This window comes from Neomonachus schauinslandi, chromosome 14 (genome assembly GCF_002201575.2).
Source record: "Neomonachus schauinslandi chromosome 14, ASM220157v2, whole genome shotgun sequence".
NCBI classification, from domain to species: Eukaryota; Metazoa; Chordata; class Mammalia; order Carnivora; family Phocidae; genus Neomonachus; species Neomonachus schauinslandi.
This window is the reverse complement of record NC_058416.1, coordinates 67,325,543-67,350,769: the sequence shown is the minus strand read 5'-3', so window position 1 is coordinate 67,350,769 and position 25,227 is coordinate 67,325,543. Positions and strand designations below refer to the sequence as shown.

The window sequence follows — 25,227 nt, the reverse complement described above, 5'->3', positions numbered from 1 at the left end:
TGATCCTTACACTTGAACAAACACCATCCCCCACTTCCTGCTGAATGCAGATTCCCAGTGTTTGGACTGGGATTGGGTTGGGACGGGCAGTATGCGGGGATGGTAGGTGGCTGTTCCTTTGGTTCTGGAGTGGTGTGCCTCTTGTGAGGCTCTGTGGGTTGAGACCAGGGTGCCCTGGGCAGTAATCTCCTTGCCCTGTGATCACTCCATCTAGGTAGGCAGTGGGGGTGGTATTAAGAGGGGGCCATCTCTGCCTTCTAGATTGGGTACTTTTAGGGGGGATTGATTTGTGTCTCGGAAATTCACTGCCACCCCAACTGTTTCTGTCCTGGAAGAGTTACAAGACACTAATGGGGAACCCAAGATGTGCTAGCTGCTCCCAAGCCGTAGAAATGTCGGTTCGCTTGCTAACCAGCAGCCCGAATGCAAGTCAGAGCAGGTGAAAATAGAAATTAAGAGGAAGTGAGGTGACAGGCAGTTCTGACTCAGTGGGCCACTGAAAATGAACAGGGGTGAAGATTTTATCCAGGGCTGAAGCCGAGCCACCTGTTCTGATTTGCCTGGCTTTGATGGGAGGCATCGCCCATCATTACTCACCCAGAGGCTCCTGTGTGCATCTTAGCCCAGCTCCCTTTTCTGATTCTTCCGTGCACTCTTGCCTCCTTGTCTTCCCAGGGATGAGTGTACAGTGGTGCTCATTTTGGTCTCCTAATCCATGATCTGACCCTTGGTCCTAAGATTAAAACCTGTGGGGTTGTGTATGTAACTTCTGGGGCGATGGGCTTTGAGATCCAGGCACAGTCTGTAAGACTGGAGTAAGAAGAGGATGGGTGGGTGTGGGGCTCCAGTGGGCTGGGGGTTGGGAGCCTGTGGGGAATCTCTTGTTGGAGTCCTGGTCCCTGTTGGGCTGATCCTGTTTTCAGCTCCATTGATTTTTCTTTTTCTGCTGACGGAGTTGTATGTGTTTCCATCCTCAGAATCCTCTTGAAACAAGTAAGGCTATTTTTGGCTCTTTCAAGTGGCCTTTTTTGTGGTCAGTGCTCTGTCTTGTTTGTTTTAGGTACATCCAGTTGCTGATCTTCCATTTGTAGCTGGGGGTGGCTGTGGCTTGCTGCTCGGACCTGTGGTCTGACCCAGCTGCATCCCTTAGGTCCCTCGCTGTGGGGGTGGAACGCTGCAGTATTTAGAAGCCTGCTTTGCAGGCACATCAGCTCCCCTGGGGGCTGGAGGATTGCCCTGTGGTCACTGGGCACCAGCCTTGTCTGGCCAGCTGTCGACTGAGTGAGCCAGCTTGAACTGGCCCTCAGCGCCGGGATGCGGGAGAACATTGTTAATAAAGAAAATGAGAGGTTTTCATGGAGACCTGCGATCTGAAATGGTATTCTCTTGCTGATGGTAGAATTCTGAGTTTCCAGAAAGTGGGGGTCGGTCGGACCGAATGTGTTTCCGTAGGTCACCCTTCGGTTCCTCTTCCCCTTCTCATCAACGGCTCCGTCCAGCCTCTCATACGGCTGCTGCAGGCCTGGGACCCCGGCTCTGTGTGTAACCCAGGGCAGGTTCTCAGGAAATGGCCGAGGGGTTCATTTTTACGACTTGGACCCCACTCTTAGGATTTTCTGGATCTTTCTCTGAATGCCCTCAAGGTTCTCTCTCCTGTTAGGTTTTAAAACTGGTTTTCAGCTCGGGGAGCCTTCAGCTCTGTACTCAGCACTCTTCTGAGCATTGTGGCTGGAGGGAAAGGAGGGAGCCTTTGCTGGCAAAGCCATCTGTCTCTTTCTGGACTGTTTCCTGATGTTCTTTAGAGGGCTGTGGGGCCTGCTGGCCAGGGCTGTGCCTTACAGGGAGACAGTGAGGAAAATCCCGGTGTGGGAGGGAGTGGAAGCACCCTAATTTTTTACAGCACCAGCAACAGACATGGAAGCCCAGCTCTCATGGCTTCAGAAGCCCTTTGGATGAGTGCGCTCTCGTATTTTTTGAGTTGCGGGCCCTGGTATTAGAGGGAAGAAGCTGAAATGACCCCTCTGTGCCAGGCCTGGTGACCCTGTCTTCCCTCGCAGGCTCTTCCGTCTTCACGGGGTGGGTCTGCCCAACCATAGGTAAGGACGAAACCAGGAAGGAGCAGAGCTGGGATTCCTGGGGTTCCGGGTCCCTGTGGGAATGCAGATCTGTTCCTTCCCGAATATGGCCACCTTAGGGTATTCTTTGAATTGCCCCGCACTGCACCCGAAAATCCTGGGTTGGTCCAGGGGTCCCTTCCCCTCCACACACTCAGGGTCCATCAGCTGTGAGCCCTGCTATGTGTGAGCCCTTCCCTTTCTACCTTGCAGGCTACATAGGAGGAGAGTATAGTCCTTGCCGTCTGCAAGCTTACATGTTCACGGAAGACAGGAACACACACAGCATTTATGTGTTCAGAGGGAGTGAGACCAGGGAAGCTTCCGGAGGCGGCAGCGCTAGAGAGAGGCCTCGCCTGTCAGCACATGTCTAGTGACAGAGGGCAGGGGAAGCTGGCTGCCCTGAGAGCAGTGGGAGCAAAGGCTTGGGGGGTACCCATATCAGCCCCCTGTGACTCTGAACTGCTTTTTTTTTTTTATTATTACTGCAATAAAATATATGTAACAAAATTTACCATCTTAACCCATTTGAGCCATTCTTAAGTGTCCAGTTCGGTGGCATTAAGCATATTCACATTGCTGTGCACCCATCACCACCATCCGTCTCCAGAACTCTTTTCCTCTTCTTCAGCTGAAACTGTCTCCACCAAACGACAGCTCCCCATTTCCTCTCCTTGAGCTCCTGACAACCACCACTGTGCTTTCTGTTTCTATGATTGACTACTCTTAGTACCGCATATAAAGAGTCATACAGGATCTGTCCCTCTGTGTCTGGCTTAGTTCACTTAGCATCATCTCCTCAAGGTTTATCCACATGGTAGCACAGGCTGTGTATGTTTTGAAGGCAGGGATCCCTGGTTCATTTCCGGGTCTCCCAGGGAGCCTGGCTCAGCTGTATACCTAGCATGTACTGGAAGATCCCTTCCTCCTTTTCACAGCTGTGGGCTTGGGTTGGGGAGTTGAGAGGCTGGGAAGGTGTGCCAGTCATTGGGAAGCATCTTACCTGCTGTACCTGTCTCTAATTCCATCCCTGTCCTTGAACTTCCCTTTCCAAGAGCTTGGGTGAGCCCTTTCAGGGGAGACACCAGACAGCCCAAGATCCTTTACTCTTGTAGGTCTGAGGAATTCTTTTTTTTTTTTTAACTGATCTCTGCACCCAGCGTGGGACTCAAACTTACAGCCCTGAAATCAAGAGTCGCATGCTCCACTGACTGAGCCAGCCAGGTGCCCCACAGGTCTGAGGAATTCCTGATCTGAATGCTCAGTCCCAGGTGTTCCTCCGCCCCTTTCCAAATACCAGTCATGAGACCTGACCCCAGATCTTGTGTTTCTTTATGGGCTCTCATACAAGTTGCTGCCCTGTGTTTTCATATCTCTATTAAGCAGTTTAATTTGCTCTTTGGATTCTGGCAATGAGTTGTCACCAGAATGATCAGTGCTTTGTTTTTCCCTTGGGTGATTGAATGGACCAGCCACCAGTTAGATTGAGTAATTCTGGGCCAGGAAAAGGTCACTTGGGCCTTGCATTGACTTGATCATCATCTCTTTAAATCAGACCCTGTGGTCACCTTTGAACTGAGTACAGCCGCCTCTCCGTGAACAGAGGCAGGGTGGACAGAACCAAGCAGGTGGAGTCTGAGACCATTAAATCAACAGGGTGGAAACGGAGTCTAGTTTACATTTTACAAGGGTTTTCTGACTCCAGAATGGATGGTTTCCTTGTTCTGGGAACAGAATGAAATATTCTGGAACCTTTCACTAAGGAAAGAGCTAGCTGGGAGTGCTGTTGATTTGTGTGGGTCCTGGGCAATGTGCCTTCCCCGTTCCTCCCTTTTACCTCATTTGTTGCTTCTGGCTTCAGTAGCCCCCTCCCCTCCTCGGCTGGGAGGCCTGTGGCCCTCACTAGGACAAAGCATCCAGGTGAGCCATATGCTCGGTCCAGCTGGGAGATGACATGGCTATGCTTGAGGCCCAGGCTGCAGCTCACTGCTGTGGTTCGAGGGGCTTCCTCACTCACAGTGAATGGATGGGCATTTTCAAGTGCACTCAGGTTGTCAAACAATAGGCCTGAGTTCGACTGCGGCTGCCTTTTTTTTTTTTTTTAAGATCAATTTATTTATTTCGGAGAGAGAGCGCAGGTGCACGAGTGGGGGGAGGGGCAGAGGGAGAGAGAGAATCTCAAGCAGACTCCCCGCTGAGCGCGGAGCCCGACACAGGGCTACAGGGCTCGATCCCATGACCCTGAGATCATGACCCGAGCCAAAACCAAGAGTCGGATGCTTAACTGACTGAGCCACACAGGCACCTCCACGGCTGCCTTTTAGATCAAGGTTCAGGAGGTGGTGGTAGTGGGTTTAATTAATTATGAATCCCACTAGGGTCCCTCACCCTGACTACAATACAGTCATGTAGGGTTTTGTTTTGGGTTTTTTGTTTTGTTTTGTTTTTTTGCTTTGAAAGCAATGGAATAAGTTAAGTTAAAATGTTACTTATGTAACATAATAGGTTTGTGTTTTTTTTGTTGCGGTACAACATACATAACCAGATGTGTCGTTTGAACCATTGTTAAGTTTATAATTCAGTGTCATTAAGTACATTCACGTTGCTACGCAACCATCACCACCGTCCATGTTCGGAACTTTTTCATCTTGCAAAACTGAAGCTCTCTCCGCCGCTCAGCACTAACTCACTAACTCATCTTCCCTCCACCTCAGCCCCTGGCAACCACCATCTCCTCTCTGCCCCTGCGCGTCGGCTTATCTCATGTCATTGCAGGCACGTAATAGCCGTCTTTCTGTGTCTCGTTTATTTCACTCAAGTAGGGTTTTGAAGTTGCCGGGAGCAGTATTCTCATCCTTAATTCCCATTTCTGGTTCTTAATAGGTATGTTTAGGAAAACACCTGTTAGTCATGGTGATTTCCTTGGCTTTCACACCCACGTTTTGAAGTGGCCCGGGGTATTAGTTTGCTAGGGCTGCTATGACAAAACACACACTGGGGGTGGCTTAAAAAGCAGGAATTTATTTTCTCTGTATTTCTAGAGGCAAGTAGTCCAAGATCAGGGTGCTGGCAGGGTTGGTCTCCTTGGAGGCCTCTCTCCTTGACTTGACTTGCAGATGCCTCCCTGCTTGTGTCCCCCCCCCCGCCTCATTCCATGGTCGTCCCTCTGTGCCCCTGCACGCCTAGTGTCCCTCTGTCCACGGTGTCTTCAATAAGGACACAGGCATATTGAGTTAGGGCCTACCCTAACGACCCCATTTTAACTTAATCACCTCTTTAAAGACCCCCATCTCCAAATACAGTCAACATTTTGAGGTACTGGCGGTCAGGGCTTCAGCATATGAATTTGGGGGATACAGTTCAGCCCACAACGCTCAGTGAGTCCCTCATTGGGCAGTAGAGGAAAGGCCGCCGTGGCAGAGAAAGATGGTACTTGTGCTGGCCTCACCAGCCATGTTTTAGGAAGAATTTGAGTGATGCGTTGTTTGGTGCCACGGCAGCCTTGTGGAGCCAAGAAGACACAGCCTGGCGTCAGGAGCGCGGTATCCTCCCGCTTCATGGGTTACCACACCTCGCTCCTTGCTAAAGAAGTTAGTGGTTGGACCCCGTCATTGCTAGGATGCTTTTCTTTGGTTGTTTGATTTTTTTTTTTTCTTTAAAATTCTAGGTTAGGAACACAATGCTTCCCATCTTTCTTCTTTACCTACCTTTCTGTTAGCAAGGTAACCACCTCTCCCCATTCAGTCACTCAAAAGTGTTTATTGAGTATCTACTGCGTGCCAGCCATCGTCTTCATGGAAATTCTCTCTTGCCTTTTTTCATGGATTTGTGGAGAGGCTAATCTCCAAGGGCCTTGTCTTTAAAAACTAACACACACGTACCAAAAAAAAAAAAAAAATAGTAATTTTTTTTTAAATTAAAGAAAAAGTAAAATAAAAGTGAACACACAAAAATAAAACCTTTGTGATGTCCTGGCATCTTCCCTAACTGTATATCTTCCTTTCACCATATGTTTGCTGTGATTTCCTGTTAATCCTATGTCTGGCTGGCTTCCTTCTCCTTCCTTCTTAAGACAAGATCCTCCTTACCTCAGTGTCCTAGGATGGGCCTCACTCTAGGCTCTTAACCATGTTGGAGGAGTGTGTCCTGAGCGCACGTAGATCTGTCTGTCTCTTGGGTGTTGTGGATGTTTGTGGGTCAGAGACAGAATGAGATGCCATTTCTGGGGTCTCTCTTTACTCAGACCCTTCCCTGTTCTTTTTAATCCTGCTTCCCCCCATCACATAAGCGACATCGGATTTTCAGGGGCCCAGTGATATAGGTGCCCCAGGAAGGAAACTTGTTCGCTTTGGAAATTATCTGGAGATTATTTTTTCCTTCTTTGCTGAGCCTTGGTCTTCCCCTGCTCAACCTTAGAGAGCTCCCTGAGTCCTCAGACGGGAGCCTGCTAATTAGCTGTCTTGGCTTCTAGCACTTGCTACGGCGACCTTGCAAAATGACTGTGGACAGGGATGGCATCTGGTGCCCAAGGGAGACACAACTGGCGGGTCCTAAGATGTGCCTCCTGAGGTCTGGTGAAGGAAGATTGTGAGACCCCACTTGTGTAGTAACTACAGCTTTGGTGGAGGCTGTTTCACGTGCCCTCGAAACATTCTTGTGACGTGGCTGGAGCAAGATTATTAACTTAATTATATGCCATCAGCTGACTGGGTCTGAGGGGGTGTGAGACAAACACACCTGCCCAGGGTCAGGCAGTCGGTGGAGGGGCTGGTGCTGGCCTTCTCCTCAGACCATAGAGTGATGCCAATCACAGGAGTGTGGGCACAGAGTGACCTCCTCCCCCTCCCCTAGTAGGTGGAGGGGATGTTCAGCAAACACGTTTCAGACAGGAATGGTGCTGAGTGTCAGGAGACAGGCTTCCCAGCAGGTCATTTTCAGTCTGCTGGGGAGACAGCCTCATAAACCTAAGGTAAGCATCATCTGGTCCCAGCCTTTGGACAGGTCCATGAAGGTATCAGCCACCCAAGAATGTTGTTTCTTTTTTTTTTTTTTTGAAGATTTTATTTATGTATTTGACAGAGAGAGACAGCGAGAGAGGGAACACAAGCAGGGGGAGTGAGAGAGGGAGAAACAGGCTTCCCGCCGAGCAGGCAGCCCGATGTGGGACTCGATCCCAGGACCCTGAGATCATGACCTGAGCCGAAGGCAGACGCTTAACCGACTGAGCCACCCAGGCGCCCCAAGAATGTTGTTTCTTTCCTTTATTTTGCATAGCTCTCAGAAAATTTCCTCACTCTCCCTATGTCCTCCTGGGGCACTTTGCTAAAGATTCCTCCAGCAAATTATGTGGCAAGGGGACCAAGAGGACAAATACGTTGGAGGACACTGCTCATCTGTCTGCCTCTTCCACCCAATGGTCAAGAGCTGAGGGTGGGGGTTGGTGGATGCTGACCATGCTCTGCTGTGAGCGGGTCCCAGGAGGTACAGAGGGACAAGGCCTGGCTGGGAGGATGTGACAGGGATGGCTGGCCACATGCACAGAGGGTCAGTACGTGGCCCAGGGAGCATTAGGAAGGAACTGGCTCTGGCTGCCCAGGAGACTCAAGGGGACACTGGAAGGAGAGGGAGAAAGACTTGCTGCTCCAGCCACCGCCAAGCCAGGAATGGAGCAGCCCGAGGGGATCCTTCACTCAAGTGCCTCTGTTGGTTTAAGAAGAGCCTTTGAAGAGTCACTTCATTTTAAAGGGCTGACATGTTCCTTTTAACATATGCTGCTGGGGTCAGTTGGAATGCCAGTAGAGCAGGAAGGGCATATATGCACGTATCCTTGCAAGTGACAAGGTGGATATTCTAGAAGCAACCTAGAGGCAACATATGTCACCCTAGTTCGGGGAAAGAATGCAGACCGTAAAGGTAGATCTGGGGTGTGGTCCTGCACAGGGCATTGATTCTGCGGGCTGAAGACCATGACCCCCTCCTTGGGAGGCTTTGAGGGAACTGGAGTGCACAGAGTGGGTGGTCCCTAGGGGCCTGGCCCCCTGTCTGGTCTCACGGAGTCGCCCCCTCAGGCATCTAATGCCGGTTGATTACACGCCACTTAGCAAGAGATTTTAAAGGAGAAATGCATAATTCAAGAGGAGTAGGCCATTTTACCCACTTGCCTCAGCAAAAGTCCCCAGTATGAGCTCCAGGGGGACCCAGGGGTCTGCCATGGCCATGGCCCCCCTCTGTTACCTCTCATAGTATGTTCTCTGAGGTTGAGTGGAGTTATTGCATCTTAAATGTGCAGCATATATTTTTCTGCCTCATGGCCCCAAATGTGAAGTTCCATCAGCCCAGAGAACTTGGGGCTACACACCGATGTTGTCGAGCCCTCCCATCCTGGGCCACATCGCGCCGCCCATGGTGGATAGAATGAGGTCCTCTTGCAGTGTTTCCGATTGCAAGACCTTGTGGTTTTTGGCGGCCTCAAAGCTAGAGGCTGGAGGTAGAGAGAGACCTCTCGATTTTTCTCATAAAGCCCCCTCCCCCTCAAGTTTGTGGAGGGAAGGCTCGGAACCACTTTGTTCTCACTTCTGGTGATTGTAAGCCCTCAAGAGAGGAAATAAAAACCACAGACTTTCTTATTTTAATAGGAAAAAACGGAGGAAGATGGGAAGCTCTGAAAATTACTAATGCTTTGGCATATACGGGCCATGTCTGCAGATTGCCTAAGGCTTTACAGACCAGAGGGCGTTGCCTTGTGTACAGTTGGGGAGGATACTGGAGAGCTGGGCAGCGCCATATCAGGGGCGCCCCTGAGGGGCAGGTGGGGGGGGTGAGGAGCCAGCCCCCATTGTGAGTGGTGGGGCGTGGGGAAGAGCTGAGTGATGTTTTCCCAGAGCGTCAGGGGAATCGGGGTGGCCCACGATGACCACCGCCATCTGCTGTTCCCCAGCCACACCTCACCCCCTCCCTGAGAGGCTGGGGCAGCTGGACCTGCAGCACGACTGGGGCACACGCTCTTTTTGAGAGTTCCAGAAAGTCTTTTGATTGGAGACTTAGGGGCAAATGCAGTTTCCATCCCATCTGGTGCCTGGAATGATGGGCAGGAGATTGTTTGGTTTCCCTCACTTAACACCCTGTAAATGAGGAGCTATATTCCTGCCTGGTGGTGGGGGTTTTTAAATGACTGAGGTAGAGGGGCGCCTGGGTGGCTCAGTTGGTTAAGCATCCAACTCCTGATTTTGGCTCAGGTCATGGTCTCAGGGTCGTGAGATCAAGCCCTGCATGGGGCTCTGCACTCAGCATGGAGTCTGCTTGGGATTCTCTCCCTCTGCCCCTCCCCACGCTCATGCATGCTCACATACTCTCTCTCTCAAATAAATAAATCTTTTTTAAAAAATGGCTGAGGTAGACTTCACACCACAGAATTCACTTATTTAAAGTGTACAGTTTAGTGTTTTTTTAGTATGTTCACAGAGTTATGGAAGCATCACCACTGTCTAATTTTAGAAAAATTTTTCATCACCTCAAAAGGAAATTGCTCCCTTTAGCCACCATGACCCCCTCTCTCCTACAGCCCCTGGCATCCACCACTCTACTTTCTGTAGATTTGCCTTTTTTTTTCTTTTAAGATTTTATTTATTTATTTTTAGAGAGAGAGGGAAAGAGAGCGCATATAGGGAGAAGGAGAGAGAGAATCTCAAGCAGACTCCCTGCTGAGTACAGAGCCGGACTCGGGGCTCAATCTCATGACCCTGAGATCATGACCTGAGCTGATCCACGAGTCAGACGCTTAACCAGCTGAGCCACCCAGACGTCCCTAGATTTGCCTTTTCTGGACAGTTCACATGAATGGAATTGTATAACGTGGGCTTTTGTATCTGGCTTCTTTCACTTAGAATAAGGTATCAGGGTTCATCCCTGTTGTAGCATGCATCAACACTTCATTCCTTTTGGTAGCTGAATAATGTTCCAGAGGGTGTTGGGCCACACGGGTGGCTGGGCCCTGGGTACCGCCTGGGCATACTTTGCTGGCTTATGGGGGTCCCGATCAGACCTTGAGGCCTGAGAGGCCTGTGTGTGGAGGTTCTGGAGGGACCGGTGGAGCCTCCTTTTCCTTGGGGGAGGACCCCAGGGGAATGGGATGCTGGGAGTTTGCTAGCCTCACCAGGACTTGATCCAGCCTCCAGCCTGAGGCTCTACCTTACGGGTCTGTCTATCAGGAACTTGCTTGTTCAGAGGCAGCCTTTTCCATCCACACACCTTGAGGGCTGTGTTCTTCCCCAAGGTGCCCCCCCACTTTTATTGTGAAATATTAGAACATACAGTGTATCATTTAAACCATTAAGTGTCCAGTTCATTGGCATTGAGCATTCACACTATTGCGCAACCATCACCACCATCCATCTCCAGAACTTTTTCATCGTCCCAGACCGAAACTGTCCCCATTAAACAACAACTTCCCATCCCCCCCCAGCCCCTGGCACCCACCATTCTACTTTCTGCTCTAGGAACATCATATATGTGGACTCATAGAGCACTTGTCTTTTTGTGTCTGGCTTGTTAAATTTACTTAGCACGATGTTTTCAGTTTCTCCTTAAGCATTTCGGTGCCGGGCCTGGGTGATGGCTGGGCAGACAGCAAGCCCCCCAGAGGCTGAGCTCACCGAGGCCTCTGCTCAAGAGAGATGAGCAGCCGGTGCTTTGGACAGCATGCTGCATTTGCAGAGTTCTGCATTTTTCTCTCATAGGGGCCCCCCCTGGATGAGCAGCAGGGACCCCCAAAGCTGAGTCATCCAAGGTTTTAGGTGAAAGACTCAAGGCCATCCACTTGTTTGGACTTCTTCCATACTTGAATAGATAGGGTGATCTTAGTCTCGTGACCCTCCCTAGTGTCACAGAACGGCTGTGATGTGAGGCAGGGGATGCACAGGCTGGACCAGTGATGCAGGTGTGCACCTCTCCTGTCCTCTCCAAGGTGAAGGGGTCGCTGGGGTGGGCTCGGCCATCCTCCGGTTGGCTGGAAGTCCCAGTGGCCTGACTTGTGAATTATCTTAGGTGGATGCTCAGCACAGCATATTCACTCTCTGGGGGTGCGTGCAAGCCGGTGTGTGCAAAAACAGTATTTATTTTTGCCTAAATCTCAGACCTTAGACCAGAAAATGTTCGTTCATGAATGTTGATTTCTGAAAGCTTTCCACTTTCCTGTAGGAACGTGCGTGAACGTGTCTGCATTCATATTTGCAGGCATGGGATTATTACCAGAAGTGTATTTTATAGGTGCTTTTTTTTTTTTTCTTACAGTTGCTTTCTTAATTTAGAAAACATTGCCATTTACAAACCCCCATGAAGGAAGAAAGACAGGACACTAAGCCCCCTGCTATTCAGCCACTTTCAGCAGCACCAGGATCCGGCTGGGCCTGTCTCACCTTCTCTTCCTCATATTCAGTGTTGTTGTTGTTGTTTAATTGTGGAAAAAAATGATACGTAATATAAAATGTACCGTCTTGACCACTACGTACAGAGTTCAGTAGTGGTAAGTATTCAGTTTTTTAAGAGGCAAAGGTGATGGGAAAACACTGTTCTTTTTTTCTTTTTTTAAGATTTTTATTTATTTGAGAGAGAGAGAGAGCATAAGCAGGAGAAGTAGCAGAGGCAGAGGGAGAAGCAGGCTTCCTGCTGAGCAGGGAGCCCGACGTGGGGCTCGATCCCGGGACCCCGAGATCATGACCCGAGCCGAAGGCAGACGCTTAACCGACTGAGCCACCCAGGCGCCCCGGAGAACGCTGTTCTTCAGGAAGCTTTGTTCCTCTCCCTACCCTAGGAAATGATTGGTTCAGACTCAGCCCTTAGCTGGGGTGCGAGGAGCCTGCGGACCAGGGTGGGAGCGGGGACGAGCAGGCACTTGAAATACTGTGATGTGAGAAAGGTCTCAGGGTTCTGTGGAGAGAGTGGTGCTGTGGAGCACATGGGCGGGGAGGCCTCCTGTCCTTTGTCCCGTGTCCTTGGGGAAGAGGGCTGGGGGGACTGTTCTAGGTGGAGAGTAGAGTGGCAAGAACCCAGAAGCTGGAAGGTAGTCACAGTGCTAGGAAATAGCAGAGCCTGTTTGGTTGGAGAATTAGTGTAAAATGTGGGCAACAGGGGAGGTAAGGGTGGATATGGGAGGGTTGAGGTCACGCTGGGCAGGACCGGGAAGCTAGGCTGAGGACGTCGTGCTTTCCCGAAGGGTGATGGGGCAGATGGAAGGTTGTTGAGAGGGGAAGGATGCCTTTGGAGCTCTGCCCCAGGAAAGGCATTTGGCAGGAGTGTACAAGATGGTCTGGTGGGAGTGGGGGCCCCTGGAGTTGTTGGCTTGGGAGTGAGTGGGTCTGGGGGAGGATGGAGAGGACAAGAGCGAGCAGACAGTGGGAGGGGGTGACAGAAGAGAAAGGAGGCCAGCCCGGTAGAGTCTGGGGGTTGGGAGGGCTGTGCTGGAGGCCTCAGGGTCGGGAGTGGGGGCAGCAGTCTGCAGACCTTTAGGAGGAAGGCCAGGCAAGGCAAGACCAGGAAGGCTGGGTCAGGCCTGGGCTTTGCATATTTGGGGGCCTCACAGGAGAAAGAGGAGTCTGAGATGAGAGGGAAGTGTGGTGGGGGAGTTTATGTTGCAGAAAGGCAAAGGGGTCAGGGGTTTAGGATCAGAGTTTTTGAGAGCTCCCCGAGTGTGTACCCACGGGTTTGCTTGGTCCCAGGGTCCAAGTAGGAGCTCCAAGGAAGTGATCAAGTGTGTGTGGGGTCAGTGGGGAGGTTAGTGGTCCCAGCAGAGGAGTGATCAAGTTACTGCTGAACGGTGACCAGGAGTGACGTGGCTTTCAGGCATCCGGGCCTCGTGTGCATGTGGCGGTGCTTCAAAGACATTGGCCTGGCTCACCGGGGGATCCAGGAGGGTAGGGGGCTGCGTGAGGGTGAGAAGACCTGGAGGGGAGAGAGATCAAGGTGGCTGTGAGGCAGAAAGCTGGTTTGGGAGAGCCGGGTTTGGGGCCCTTTAGCAGGTCTGAGAGGGGACAGGGAGGTCCACTGTGTGGCTGGCACAGAGGGGAATGGAACAGTGGCCACGTGGGTCGTGTCCCTGTGGCTGGTGGCCGAGTGTGGTTGGAGAGGAATGCAGCGATGAGCCCTGTGCTAATGGAGTGTCAGATGCGGAGCATGTGGCTTAGGGGCCCCAGTGAGTCATGGTAATGGTCTAGGATCTGAGACCCACATGTGCATGAGTGCCCAGTAGGGAAGCCCTTGTGGAACAGTGTCTTGTCATGGAGCAGTCAGATGGGTCCACCCTCGCCCCCCAAAGCAGCTGGTGAGCCACTGTTAGAATTTGGCCCTTAGAAATCTGGGTTGTGATTATTAACATAAGTCTGGTTTCCTCTCCTGTGGTGTTTCTTCAGTGGCCAGATGGTATGAGTTGCTGCAGCAGATTCTTCTCCTTGGAAGAGTAGGCAAGGCTCCAGAAGGACTGTTTGAGGTGTGTGTAGGGGGGTGCTCTAGAAAGGGATGTGCGTCTCCAGGAGAGTAGACCCGTGTGACTCTAGAAAAGAATGCCCACAGCTCCAGAAAGGGGTGTGTGAGGAAGCATCAGAGACTTGGTCCCAAACATTCCTTTGTCATCCTCCGGCTTCTCCAGCCCCATGAGCCCTGTGGTTGCTTATTTATCCCTGCTTAGTCTGCAGTCTCAGGTTCCAGAAACTCTGGCAAGGAAGTCCGGGAAGGTTAATGGGCTGAGGCCCGGCCTGCTGGCTCTCTGGGGGAGGCACTTTGTTCCAACCACTCAGGAAATGTCTGCTGTGTTGGACTGGGCAGCTGGGCCCCCAGGAAGCCAGCAAGGGGCCTACTTCCTAATACTGCAGGTGCAGAATTGGCATGGTTGTTGGCTACTGGGGAGCGACAAGGAGGGGTGTGGCCCGGGAGCGCGGGAGGGTACATCTGAGAGAACAGAACGTGAATGTTTCCTTCTCATTTCTTTCTCCTTTCTCCCTGGCTCCCTCAAGTATGTGAATTAATGGGAGCCGTGCCTAAGGAGAGGAGGGTCACTTTGTGTTTACTGAATTCTGAGTTGGGCATGACTAGACAGGAGCATAAATACGACCTTGGACATCAAAGGCCAAGGCAGGACCTGCAGGCATCGCGGCGTGTGCTGAGACACTGAGACACCCCAGCCGGCCTGACTTTCAGGCTCCAGGGTACACAGACCAGGCAGGAGCAGAGGTCCGGATCCACATACTGTCCTTGGCTGTTGCCCTTTCAGAGCTGTTTTGTTTGGAAGGTTCAGAGGGATTTTTGAAAGGCTGGGCTGGCCTGTGGTTTGCTTGGAAAAGGTCTGGGGGTTTTCATTTGCCTGGGAACTTTCAGGGGTCAGCAGGCTAGCACATGATGTTTAGGAGTCCAGGTTTTGCCTGGTATTCGTGGAAGCATACAGACCTTGGAATACCATAGTGGTACTCTGCTCGGTGCGGCTAAGCCTGAAGGCTGTCAGCAGAGTGGTTACGGGAAATGGGGATGTTTGGCCTGGCAGAGAATGAAAGAAATAGGTCTCCACCCTAGCTGCCCACATAGACTGCCTCTGCTATAGTTAAAACAGTCACACACACATCTCCACGGCGGGTCACTCCCGGAGGTGGTTCTTAGTTTTGTTTTGAAAACTCACAGTGTCTATGGGTCAGCAGTCAGGGCATGGCTTAGCTGCGTCCTCTGCTCAGGGTCTCCCCAGGTTGCAATCAAAGTGTTGCCCAGGGCCTGGGCTCCTGTCATTCCCATCTGGGGGCTCCGTGTCTCCTCCATTCTTAGGTTGTTGGCAAAAATCCAGGTCCTGGTGGTTGTGGGACTGAGGTCCCATTTTCTTGCTGGCTGTCGGCTGTTCTCAGCTCCCAGAGGCCACCCCCATTCATAAGCACTGCACACATGGCTGTTTGATTTCTTCCTCTAAACCGGCTTGGGTTTCTGGAAAAGCTCTGTGGGTCATTCCCTCTGCAGCCAGGGTTGAGAACCATCCTCCTCCAGGAATCTATGAGTGCTAGCTCTATGTTTTAAATGGTTGACAGGTGGAAGAGGCCATGGATTGCTTTTAGGTCATAGATGGAAGGCTGACCTGTTCGGGGAGACAGGTTTCTGCTCAGTGTTAATGGAGATTTTCTTTTCTTCCTGACTTTATTATAAAATCATATCTATAATTTTATGTAGCTGAAATCCTGCTGCATTACTTGGGTGTCTTCCCATTGTCGGGTAAGGAGAGCCTATTCTTGTTTTACTAAATATTCTGTAAACATTTTGAAGGACCATATTGTTACTTTGTGATAGAGTTACAGTTAAATGATTTAATTTTGATTAATTTTGTTGGACATTTAAAGTATTTACTGAGGGGAGCCTGGGTGGCTCAGTCAGTTAAGTGTCTGACTCTTAGTTTTGGCTCGGGTCATGGTCTCAGGGTTGGGAGATTGAGCCTGGTTTCGTGGGCGTGGAGCCTGCTTAAGATTCTCTCCCTCTGCCCTCCCCCACCCCCCAGCTTTCACACACTCTCTCAACAAAGCAAAATAAAAAAGTATTATTTACTGAATGTAGCTGGTAACTACAATATTTCAGTGAGCATCTTCAAAAAAATTTTAAGTACTCTATACCCAGTGTGGGGCTTAAACCCACGACCCTGAAATCAAGAGCTCTATGTTGCACTGACTGAGCCAGCCAGGTGCCCCAGTGAGCATCTTTTTTTTTTTTTTTTTAAGAACGTTTTTATTGAGACATAGTTCACATACCTTACAATTCATCCATTTAAAGTGTACTTTTTGGGGTGCCTGGCTTGCCCAGTCAGAAGAGCATGCGACTCTTTATCTTGAGGTCATGAGTTCAAGCCCCACAGTGGGGGGAGAGATTACTTAAATTAAGAAATATCTTAAAAAAAAATAAAGTGTACAGTTCAATGGTTTTTGGCATATTGCATTAATTTTTTAAAATTGCGGTAAAATATACATAACATAAAATTTACCATTTTAAGCATTTCTTAGCGCCCAGGTCAGTGGCATTAAGTACATTCAAATTATTGTGCAGCCCCCAGCACCATCCATCTCCAGAACTCTTTTCATCCTGCGAACCTGAAACTCTGTCCCATGAAGCAGTAACCCCCCAGCCTTTCCTCCCCCAGCGCCCAGCAGCCCCCATTCTACTTCCCATCTCTATGAATCTGACTCTTCTAGGGACCTCCTGTAAGTGGACTCATACAGTATCACTGCTTATTTCTTTGAGCATAAAGCCTCCTCCATGTTGTAGCATGTGGTAGAATTTCCTTCTTTTCTAAGGCTGAATAATGTCCCAATGTTTGTATATACTGCATTTTAAGTATACAGTTCGGTGGCATTCATTACAGTCAGTGAGCATTTTCTTATGTGGGTTTCCATTTGCATTTTTGCCTCTTTCCTTGAGGGTGGGCCTCTGTCAGGGGATTTACCAAGTCAGAGGTGTGGATGGTTTGAAGACCCTTGAAGTCTTCTGCCCAGTTACCTTCCAGAAATGTTCCAGTTTACCCTTGGTTTTATAGGGTAAACTTTGCTCTCTTTGGACCTCTTTCTTGCCCCGTTCCTTTTGCAGGACTTTACGGAAGTGGTTCCATCAGGAGATAGAAAGGTCAGGCTTCCCCTGAGGCAAGGGGACAGGAACGGAAGGGGGAGCAGGGGGAGGGGGAATGCGGGGCAGGGGGAGGCTTGGCGGAGACTTGCCTTCCCAAAATCCGAAATTGTGATCTGGGGTTTTTGTCTAGAGAAGCAGGATCTGAGGTTAAGGTTTGCTTTAGGAGGCATCTGTCCTAAACTGGGTCCCATCATAACTCCCAGTTCCTTGATGTTCCCCAGAAATAACAGGTCCCATGGGCTCTGAATCAGGAGAGGCCCTGAGCAGGGGCCACACCCGTCCAGTGTCTCATTTTGGGAAACTTCCCGAGGTCACGGCTATGTGACACCTAGTTCTTTGTCAGCTGCGTGGTTCTTGGTAAGGAAAGAACTCCCTGTCCCCTTGTTTATCATGGCACTTGCTAGTTTATTGCTGCCCTGGGCTGCTTGTAACTGAACCGGAAAAGCATTTCAGCTTCTCTTCCATGTATCCTGGCCATGGATTAGGCCTGCTAAATAGCATTGTCCAGTTAATTCTGGCCTCCCATGGAGTTCCTGCCTGGCTTTAATGTAAGCTCCAAGGAAGCTGAATGCCAGGGTAGAAAAGGGATTTTATGGGAGGGAGAGAACTTGCGTGGCCACACTCGGCAGGAGCAAGGCCATGTTTGGAGGGAGGGCAGTGTGGTATAATGGACTTGGGGAGGAAGGGGGATAGGCGTTGCTCTGGCGCCGGTGAGTTGTCTCAGCACGCTGCGGCGGGCGTCCACCTTGTGGTTTTCGTCCGCCTGAGCGTTCCAGCCGTCCTGGCTCATGGACTACAGAGCTGGGCCCCGCGCTTGCTCCTTCTGCTCTGTGTTGCTCGTTTTGGCTGTGCCATCGGCTGCCACTCTGATACTTGGTAAATCGCTTTAAATTCCGTGGGCCTCTGAGTTCCCACGTGTAAGTGAAGAAGCCCCACGGTAGCATCTTTAAGATCCCTTTGGTTCTGAGGTTCCTAATAAAATAAAGTCATGTTGCTCTGAGTTTCCCAGCACGTGACTTGGGAAACCTTTTTGGCAGGGCTCCTGAAGTAGTCTTTCTGTAAGGCCTCGTTGGGTCTGGCTGCCTGCAGTGACTGGGGTCCAGGGAACCTGTGGAGAGCCGGGGGGTGGATTTGGCTGCGCGTGCAAGTTTAAATGGGAACCGTGATGCTGTTTTGCCAGTTGATTTGTCGTTTTTTCTCGCCGCGCATTGGCCAGCCCTTGGGCTGGGAGCAGGGGCTCGGAGGCTGTGCACATGTCACCTGGGCAACGTGCTGAAATGCAGAGCAAGGCCAGACTGAAGCGGGAGGCGGTGAGGGCAGTGTCTGGAGGGTGTCTGCCCGGGCGGAGGCGGTGGTATCCAGGCAGGTGGTTGGCAGGGGGAGGCCTGGTCGTGCCAGCTGGTGTCTTGCCCGCCGGAGCACAGCCCTGCATAGTCAGGAATGCTTGTGCTAAGGCCGGCACTGAAATGAGCAGGGCTCACGTGTGTGGCCATTGCCTCCATGCTTCTCCACTCTGTGGTGTGGGGACATTGGGTACCTTGGGGCCATTGTTCTCCTTCGTCACAGATGACCGGTCCTCCAGCAGCCTGCTGCCTGGTGTGGGAGTCCAAGGCTTGCTGCCTGCCCGGGAAGCTCTCTGTCTGGTCCCTGTTATACTTTGCTGAGCATTCTCCTTGCCAGTGGGGCAGGGACTGTTGTGTCGGAGCTAGGCAGCTCCGGGGTTGGGTCCGTCAGTCTGGAGGGCTCAAGGACAGGAAGGAGACTCTGTTGACTGTCTGCACTCCAGTGGGGCGTGGATGCCTCAGTGGAAATCTGTACTTTCCTAAGAACTTTCCGTTTGGCAGGCTCAGCTCTCTCTGCACTTTGACTGCCAGGGACCCCCAGAGTGTGCCGGTGCTCCCTCTTTGGCAGTCTTGCAGGAGAGAGAGGACTCCCGTCTCTACTGGAACTTTGCATTTGGGTGTGGCTTTGCTCTTTGTAATGGGATCCCATGTGCCTTCCAGGATCTGAGCCTCACACCACCCTGCAGGGAGCTAGGTGGTGCCTGCCATATTGATGCTCAGACAGCAGGAGCTTAGAAGGGTAAGAAGCTTCCAAGGCAGAGCCTGGATTTGAACCACAGGTGGTTATTTGAGCCTCTGCTCTTTGCTCTTGCAGTATTAGGGTTGGCAGACTTTTTCTTAAAGAGCCAGGTGGTAACTAATTTAGGCTTTGTGGCTGAGGAGAAATGGAGACTATTAAGTAGGTACTTATATAGCCATTTAAAGTGTCATTTAAAAATACGAAAACCCTTCTCAGATCCCAGGTCACAAAAAACAGGTAATGATGGGCTGGATTTGTCCCCTGGGCCGGAGTTTGCTGACCCCTGTCCTATGAGCTGCCTCCTCATTCCTGGTGGTTGTGAAATAAGACGACAGAGCCCTGTGTGAGTGTCTCACATGTTCAGGAGCCCTCGTTAACATTCCTCATGGAACCTGGGAGGCAGGCAGGGTCGCTCTGCTATCCCCACAAGGGCTCTTTCCTCCAGGAAGTCGCCAGAGGGGGCGGAGCGGGAATGGGAGATGGTTGCCTGGTTAACAGCTCCCGGCTGCTTCCCAGCCTGGGGTGTTCATCCCCCGAAACAAGGCTGAAGCCAGGTGATGGGACATGGCCTTCGTAGTACCATGCTCTCCGTTTTTGTATGTGTTTGAAAATTTCCATAACAAAAAGTTTTCAGAAAATAGCCACTTACTGATCAAAGCTGTAAACAAACCCTCTGCCTTGCGAGAACGGGGTGTTGGAATCCTGAATCTTCCTCAAGTCCCAGATATGTGTGAGTAGGCTCTTGCTTATCTGTTTCGTAGTAGCAGATGTTCCAGAGAAAGTGGTAGCCGTGCCTAAGCCACCCCATCCTTCGTCCCTTCATCAATCCATCATCAATCCATCCAGCCATCTGCCTTAGTCCATTTGGGCTGCTCTACCAGAGTGCCATAGACTGGGTGGTTTATAAACAATAGAAATCTGTTTTTCACAGTTCTGGAGGCTGAAAATCCAAGATCTCGGCACCCCCAGATTCGATGTCTTGTGAGGGCCCTCTTCCTGGTTCACAGAGGGCTGCCTTCTCGCCATGTCCTCACATGGTATAAGGGGTGAGGGAGATCCCTGGGATCTCTTTTATAAGGGTGCTAATCCCATTCATGAGTGTTCATTGGAACATTCAGCCCTCATGACCATATCACCTTCCGAAGGCCCCACTTTGTAATACCATCACACCGGGGATTAAGTTGCAACATACGGATTTTAGGAGGACACAGACATTCACCATCCATCATCCATTTATCATCTGCCCGTCCAAACATCCATCTGTCTATCATCTGTCCATCCACCCATCACCCATCCATCCATCATCCAACCATCCCTCTGTCCATGTGTTCATCTGAAGTTTATGTAGCACCTGCTGGGGTCCAAGCTCTGTGCGTAGGTCTTGACATAGTCCTTGACTCCAAGAAACCCATAGATGGGTGATGTGATGGAGGTCAGTACCAACTGGGCACCGAGAGGGGACTAATAACTCTGCTGGAAGCTCAAGGAAGGCATCTTGGAGAAGGGGGGCCCATTAGTCGGGTCTTGAACGGACCCAAATGGAAAGGAGTGTGTTAGGCTCTTGTGGGGGTGGGGGAGAAGGAGGGCATTCCAGGCAGAGGCAGACCTGTGCAGAGAGAGGGGGAGGAGTGGGACGGCACAGCTTGCCGCAGGGACGGCTGGGGCCTCGCACTGGGACAGGGGACTGAATGGTCATGAGGTAGGGCAGTCTGGTGTGCTGCCTCGGGCCAGAGAAAGCCCCTGGTGGCACTTACCTGGAAAAGGGGTGAGTATGAGCTGGCCTTGCTCAGTTTCCACCCTCTGTGTGCTCAGGCTGCTGTGGGTTTCTGGGTACTTTGTGGACCGAACTCCTCTCCAAGCTGGGCAGGTGGCGGCCATGCTGTGGCCGAGGCAGGTGCGCCTGCCTGCGCTCATCTTTGGTTGTGGCTTCTTGGCTCCGCAGTCTCCTGTTGGGGAGCAGCAGTCCAGACAGTGTGGTATTTTGTGTCTGTGTGCAAAAGACACACTCGAGCTTCAGTGTTTGTGGAATTCTACGCTTCAGTTGGCTCCTCGCAAGGACGGTGTGGGGCGGCTGTCCAGAAACCTCCAGGAGGCCCTCTTGGCAGTCGTGAGAACCTCAGGCTGGAACCCACTGGCTGGACAAGCAGAGAGAAGGCGCGCTTGCTCCTTTAGCGCCCTTCCTCCCGGGCCTTTGCCCGTGGCTGGTTGAAGGCTGTGGGGCCAGGGCTGCAGTAGGGCCTCGCCAGGCCCAGAGCGAGCATGCTTTCTTACAACGTAGGAAAGAGTCCTTGCGATTTGTTTGTCTGTTGGCTTAATTGTGGTAAACACCCAATAACGTAAAATTTACCATCTTAACCTTTTCTGTATTGAAGTGTAGTAGACGCACAAGGTTCCGTCAGTTTCAGGCGTCATCTTAACCATTTTGAAACGCCCAGGACAGTGGCATTAAGTCATTCACATTGTTCCATAGGCACCACCACCATCCATCTCTACACCTGTTTTCATCTTCCCAAGCTAAAACTCTGTCCCCGTTAAACACTAACTCCCCACTCTGTCCCCCTCCCAGCACCTGGCCACCACCACGTTCGACTTTCTGTCTCTGTGAGCCTGACCACTCGAGGTACTGCAGGTGAGTGGAGCCATGCAGCACTTGTCCCGCTGTGCCTGGGCTTATTGCACTTAGCAGAATGTTTTCAGGGCTCATTCACATTAGGGCATGTGTCAGAATTTCCTTCCTGTTGAGGGCTGAGCAGTATTCCGTTGTAGGGATGTACGACATTCCTTTATGCATTCGTCCATGGGGAATGCTCCGGTTGCCTTCACCACGGGCTGTTGTATATTATGCTGCCGTGAACCCGGGTCTGCGGATTCGGCAGGTCTTTTTTCAACAGTTATTTTTTGTATTTTTTTGCTTCCCTTTTAGCTGTTTGGTTTATTTATGTATGTATTTTTCCTGAGGTGTAATTGGCACGTGACACTGTATTAGTTTCAGGTCCGTAGCATACCGATTTGATGTATGTATACATTGTGAAATGATGATGGCAGCAAGTTACCATCCGTCACCAGACAGAGTTACGGATTTTTCTCTTAAGCTAATTGTTTTTCAGTCAATTCCCTTTCCTCTTCTAACAGGTTTCCAATTACAGGAATTTTTGTCCATGTTAGGAAAACCGAAATTTGGAGTCGAGGGTAAGAAAAAAAACACGTTATCTTGTAAATTATCGGTTCTTTTTTTTTTTAAATACCAGAGATTCAAAAAGTGCTATGAAGCCAGTTGAGGTTTGTGTGCATGTGTGTGTTGAAATGCAATGTATAGACAGTGAATGTCATTCTTTTTGTTGTGATCTTCTGTGAGTGATGACAGAGTTGTGTGACCACCACTACTATCAAGATACACAAATCCATCGCTCCAGAAAGTTCTGTCACTCCAAAAAGCGCTGTCACCCCAGAAAGGTCCGTTACCCTAGAACGTTCATCACCCATGTCCCTTGGAGGCATCTCTTCTACCTGCAGCCCCCGGCAGCCACCGATGGGCTTTCTTTCCCTGCGGTTTTGTCTTTTCCCAAGTGTCATATAAATGGAATCCTACAGAATGTAGCCTTTTGGGTCTGACTTCTTTCACTTAGTGCAGTTGAGATTCATCCAAGTTATGTGTATTGATAGCTCATTCCTTTTTATTAACGTGGAGTATTCTGTCACCTGGGCAGGTCAGCACAGTCCTTTTCCTTTCTGTTCTATTTGAACAGCATTATTGAGATAGAACTTACATACCATATAGTATGTTCATGGGGTTGAGTGATGCAACCACCATCTCTGTCTGGTTGTGGAATGTTTTTGTCCCCCCCCCCCGCAAAAGAAACCTTATACCCAGTGGTCTCTCGTCATCCTTCTCCCCTTAGTCCAGGACATCTTACTCTGTATGCTGTCTCTGGATTTGCCTTTTCTCAACATTTCATGCAAATGAGCTTATACAGTGTATGGCTTTTGGTGGACACTGTCCTTTTTTTATGGTTTCTTTGGAAGGCTCGTCTTCCAGGTCATATTGTATCCTGAGGGGGTGGGTGGGAAGTGAGGAACTGCTCCCTTCCCTATGTTCCTGGCTCCTCCCCCAGTGTGGCCTTTCTGTCCAGGTTTGGCACTGCTCCCCTCAGGGTACCAGGGAACAAACCCCTGTCTAAGCTTCTGGCTCCCCTTTCTATAACCTAGGGTTCTACCTGTCTTGCCCTCAGCCTCCTCCAAGGGCTCAGATCCCAGAGGTGGCACGTGGATGGGAGGTTGGAACCTTCAGCCTCCAAGAAGGGCCTGCAGCTTTCCTGTGTGCCTCTCCCCCTGCTGTGAATCCAGCTGCTGAGTTCCCCTTTGTCATGTGTGCTGCCAAATTGGCCAGGCCCCGGGAAGGGCCTAGGGGCAGGAGAACAGTTGCTATGGCATATGGCCATGATGGTCACCCATAGCCTGGAATCCAAGCTGTGGACTGAGGACAGACTTCGGTTAGAATTGGCAGATGCACTGGTTCTGTGCAGGGCAGGCTGTGTGACCACAGTCGGATCCCTTCACCACCCATAGCCCTTGGACCTGTAACTTCTGACACATGTCCCTGGGAACCTCTGTGATATTTGGAGTCTACAGGGACACCCATTGCCCAGGACCCCAGGGCCTTAGCAAGCAGTACACCGGGTTCTGGAACTTTCCAGAGCTGTTGCTGCATAGGTACGCGAAACCCACAGGGCTGCCAGGGCCTGAAACGGGCCCCCTGGAGCTCTGTGGGGGCGAGGCTGTCAGCAGGGACAGAGTTACTGTTCTGGGAATGCAGGGGGCTTCTGGAGCTGGATGGCACAGTAGACTTACACCTGGAGTGTGCCCACTTGTGGGCGTTGCTCTGCGTCTCCCAACACACACGATATCCTACAGGGGCCATCCATTTGGAATCTGACGGACAGGGTGTTTATAACTTCACACTTTGGTGTGTTTCCTCATTTGAAGAGGAAAACAGATGCACCTGCTCTGTGACCAAGAGACATGGCAGGTGCAAACTGCACGCCCAGTTCCGAGTATTATCTGGACCGAGGAATGAGTTATTTGGTCATAAATCAGGGTCTCGTCTGCAGAAAACTTGGCAGTGTGGGGAACTGTCTGTCTCCATTGCTGGAAGGGTGGGGCATTTCATTCACTCCGACACTCCCTTGGTGAGGCGTTACCATTAGCTGATGTGCCCCTAAGAAGGAAGGCAACACTTCCAGTCATTGTAAGAGGCAGAGACGATTGTATGATCCCACTTTGAAACTTCTGGAAAATGCATGTCTGAGAATTGATGAGGGATGGTTACGTTTCTTCATCTGTAAAATAGGAATCCGAGGCATCAGCCTGCTCAGGGACTTGCCGTGAAGATTTGGTGAGGTGATGCGTGCAAGAAAAGCACTTAGCCCAGCTCCTGGCACACCTCAAGTGCTTAATAACACTGGTTATTCTCATTGTATTGTTGTGGTCGTTGTTGCTGTATGACGGATAGCAGGAGAGGATGTTGGCTGCTTCATCGGCTGGCTGGAGGTTTGGGCTTGGGTGGTTGTTTTTTTTTTTTTTTTTTAAGGGCCCAAAGTGGAAGATGAGAAGCTGCCCTTTTTTTCATCAGAGTTGGAAAAGCCCAGAGTGTGCATTTCCAAGCGGTGGTTTTTCAAATGGTTTGGTTTTAAGAACAGAGCCCTTCTTTTGAAATGACATTTTAGACCTCAGGACAGGGAAGAGACGAGGAAAGAGCCACAGTAGCCGAGCCTGGCCCAGCTCAGCCTCCCTGCCAGGCCCTACCCCACCCCTGCCTCCATGTGGCCCCCAGGACCCTAGCTTGTGGCTGATTCTTTCATTCTGTGTGCTCTCCTGGGGGCAGCAGCTGGGGATTTGTGGGGAGACTTTTCCTGGAGATCCGTGTCCTGGGTCTTCTCCAAGTGGTGTTGGCAGCCAGGGAGCCTGGCACAACTTCCCTCCCCGAGTAGAGAAACAGAGCTGGTCCCTAGAATGACCTGCTCTTTTTGGCGGTGATGTGGGTTGAGGTGAGGGGGCTCGGCAGGTGCGAGCCCATGTGTGTGAGTGTGTGTGGTCCAACCTTGCATTTGCGAAGGGGTGCAGGCAGGGTTTTCTGCCAGTCACAGAACTTTGCTTTTAGTCTTTTTCTTTTTAAATTGTGATACAGTTTTTAAGCATGAAGTCCAGTGGCATTAAGCACATTCGGGCTGTTGTGTAACCATCACCATCGTCCATCTCCAGAACTTTTTCATCTTCCCCAGCTGAAACTCTGTCTTCATTAAACTGCCCATCCTCCCTCCCCCAGCCGCTGGCAGCCACCTTTGTCCTTTCTGTCTCTATGAGCCTGAGGACTTTAGGGACCTCATATACGTGAAGTCATACAGTA

At 50.8% G+C, this 25,227-nt stretch overlaps 1 protein-coding gene across 3 annotated transcripts in view; it reads left to right on the top strand.

Moving 5' to 3' along the window:
* BCR (BCR activator of RhoGEF and GTPase) overlaps positions 1-25,227 on the top strand; it is a 127,960-nt gene that overhangs the window by 1,496 nt on the left and 101,237 nt on the right. The window lies entirely within an intron of this gene.